This window comes from Acyrthosiphon pisum, chromosome A2, assembly GCF_005508785.2.
Source record: "Acyrthosiphon pisum isolate AL4f chromosome A2, pea_aphid_22Mar2018_4r6ur, whole genome shotgun sequence".
Classification (NCBI taxonomy): Eukaryota; Metazoa; Arthropoda; class Insecta; order Hemiptera; family Aphididae; genus Acyrthosiphon; species Acyrthosiphon pisum.
This window is the reverse complement of record NC_042495.1, coordinates 93119681-93122736: the sequence shown is the minus strand read 5'-3', so window position 1 is coordinate 93122736 and position 3056 is coordinate 93119681.

Genomic DNA, 3056 nt, shown 5'->3' with positions numbered 1-3056 from the left:
TTTTGAATTACAACAAAATAAGGAAATCGCTACATGAAAAATCGAGTGAATATCCAATGTGTAAAAATTTGAATTTCAAACGATCATAAAAATTTAATTTGACTTTCTTATAGATATTTTTTGTTTGATAAAGGTAGATAATCTTATAAGGAATCTTGTATTACATTTTCATATCTTAGATTTAAAAAGAAAAATTTTTATGAATTTCTAACTCGAAATAATTTGCAAATTTTCGTGATTTTTCCATATTTTGTCATTTTTTGAACTTTAAATGTTTATAAAAAAAAACTGTGACTAACGATTTTTAATATTTTTCATCTGCCTTTGAAACAATATATTAGGAGCCTTCTATTAAATTTTCAAGCTTTTTTATCCAACAAATAAAATTTTATTGATATTTTTAGAAAAAAAACTAAAAAAAAATGGAAAATGAAAATGTCCGTAAAGAGCTCAAAATAAATCAAAATATTTTGAAAATGTTATGGTGTATAGAAAATGCTAAGATAAACATTCAGTCAAAATTTCATATATCTACGGTCATTTGTTTTAAAGTTACACCAAAAACCAAAATCGATTTTCTCGAAAACAGATTTTGCGTAAAAATTCCCGTTTTTCCTTAATTTTTCTTTTGTTTTTCACGGCGCGTTTGAAAACTATTGGAAAAAATTTACTTTTGACCCCCCAAAGTACCAACTAGATTCACTTTCCTATCAGAAAAGGTACTGTTGAAGAAAATCCAAGCACTTTTACTGTCCTAAAACGTGATGACAGACACAAAAAAAAATAAAAAAAAAAATAAAAAAAAAAATAAAAAAAAAAACACACATCATTGTAAAATCAATACATTCATCGTTCCACTCAGAATCTAAAATTAGTAAGAACACAAAATATATTTATCAAAAAAAAAATCGTAGATTTATTAATAGATTATGCAGCTAAAAAAAATAATCGTTTACTTTTCATTAGTTTAGCATCATCGCATTATAAAAAATAATATCATACAACTTTAAACTATATTTGTCTATGTATATTGTATTATTGTATATGGTATACAAATAAATAATAATATTGTACAACTTTTGACATATTTTGACGACATCGTATATGTTATATGGTATGTATAGTGTATACCTATGTCGTAGCCACATTGTGAAATCCAACTTTTCATGAGAAGATGACCATTTCATGAAATGGAAACGGATATTTTACACTTCGTGAAATTCAAAAATATCTCACAAAATGGTGACTTTTTCATGAAGTGGTCACTCCAATTTAACATCGTGTATAATTGTTTTCACTATCTGGTCATTCACTTTGTGTACTGAAATACAAAATTTATCGCATACGTCTATAGTTTGATTAAATCCATTAACCACGAACCGATATCATTACAAAATCAATCCATAACGACTAATAATTAGTAGGTACATTGTTAATGCTTCAATGTTATATATGGACAATAGGTATAAGTATAAATTCCTGGGATCTTAAATAATATTGTTGATTAATGATTATTATTTATTATCTAAAACTTTCAGAATCGTAAATAAGTTTGACTGATTTTGTAAATTTTCTAGCCCCTTGTTTTTGTTATATAATATTGTTCATTCATAAATCATAGGTAACTTATTTTAAGAACATGGAAAATAATACTTATAATAACTCATATAGGTTCGTTACAATTGCGTTAATTTCTTATTGCCTTTGTTCTAATAGCAATTGTTTAGTGATTATCATAATATGTTAATCCTTATACAAGAACTATAGTTATTTAATTTGTGTTCTAATAAATGTTCTAATAAATAAAAAAATATATAATATGAATTATAATATAAATATATTATAATATGAACAATATATTAATATGACATAAATATTTATAACTTATAAATATACTATGTATAGGTAATAATATAAATTAAATTTAGATAAAATAACTTAAATTTATCTTTATAATATAATCTATACCTACCTATGGTATTGTAGAAGTCATAAATAAGTATACTTAATAAATACATTAAATAATAAATAAATAATAATAGATAATTAAACTTGACGTGTGCAATGAATTTTGTATTGCAGTACACAAAGTGAACGACTAGATTGTGAAATAAATTACACGATGTCAAATAAAATTGGAGTGACCACTTCATGAAAAAGTCACCATTTTGTGAAATATTTTCGAATTTCACGAAGTGTAAAATATCCGTTTCCATTTCATGAAATAGTCATCTTTTCATGAAAATATCGATTTCACGATGTAGCTACGACATATACATGATAAAAAAGGTGGGTAAGTGGATGTCGCCCTGCTGTACAGTAGGTTAGAAGTGGGTCACTGTATAATAGACAGTATTAAATTTGAATTCAATGATATAATATCACTGTATAAGAAAAACAATTCTTAGCGGAGACGGTATATCAGTCTATGTATTAGACATATATATACTTATCTATGGTATTAAAAAAAATTGACCTATAATAGGTACCTATAATAAATTCCAAATTAATCATATCATAATATCTATTAGGTACTTATAAGTTATAACGCGTTATACATCAACAAAAAACCGTGGTAAAATCATAGATATATAATAGTATACTTTAGAAGTTTCAAGTACCCACGAATAATATTATACAATCACAACAAAATAACTAAAAGAGTTATCCTAGGTTTTTAATATGTAATTTCGTCCAAATTTGTACTTAAAATGACTATAAAAATAAACTGTTTAAATGTATATTTTAGATTTTTTGGTAACAGAATTAATTACTTACGTGGAATCTTGTTTTAAATTTTCAATTCTTAGATACAAAAATTGAACATTTTATAAATTTTTAACTACAAAATAATTTTTCAAATTAAAATTTGATAAATTTTATCAAAATTTGATCTTTAAATGCTTATAAAAAAAAATTGTGCCTATGTATTTTTAATATTTTTCAACTGATATTGTAACAATATATCAGAGCTTTGTATTAAATTTATACACTTTTTGGCCCACAGATAAAACTTTATAAATATTTATAGAAAAAAACTAAAAAAATTTAAACTG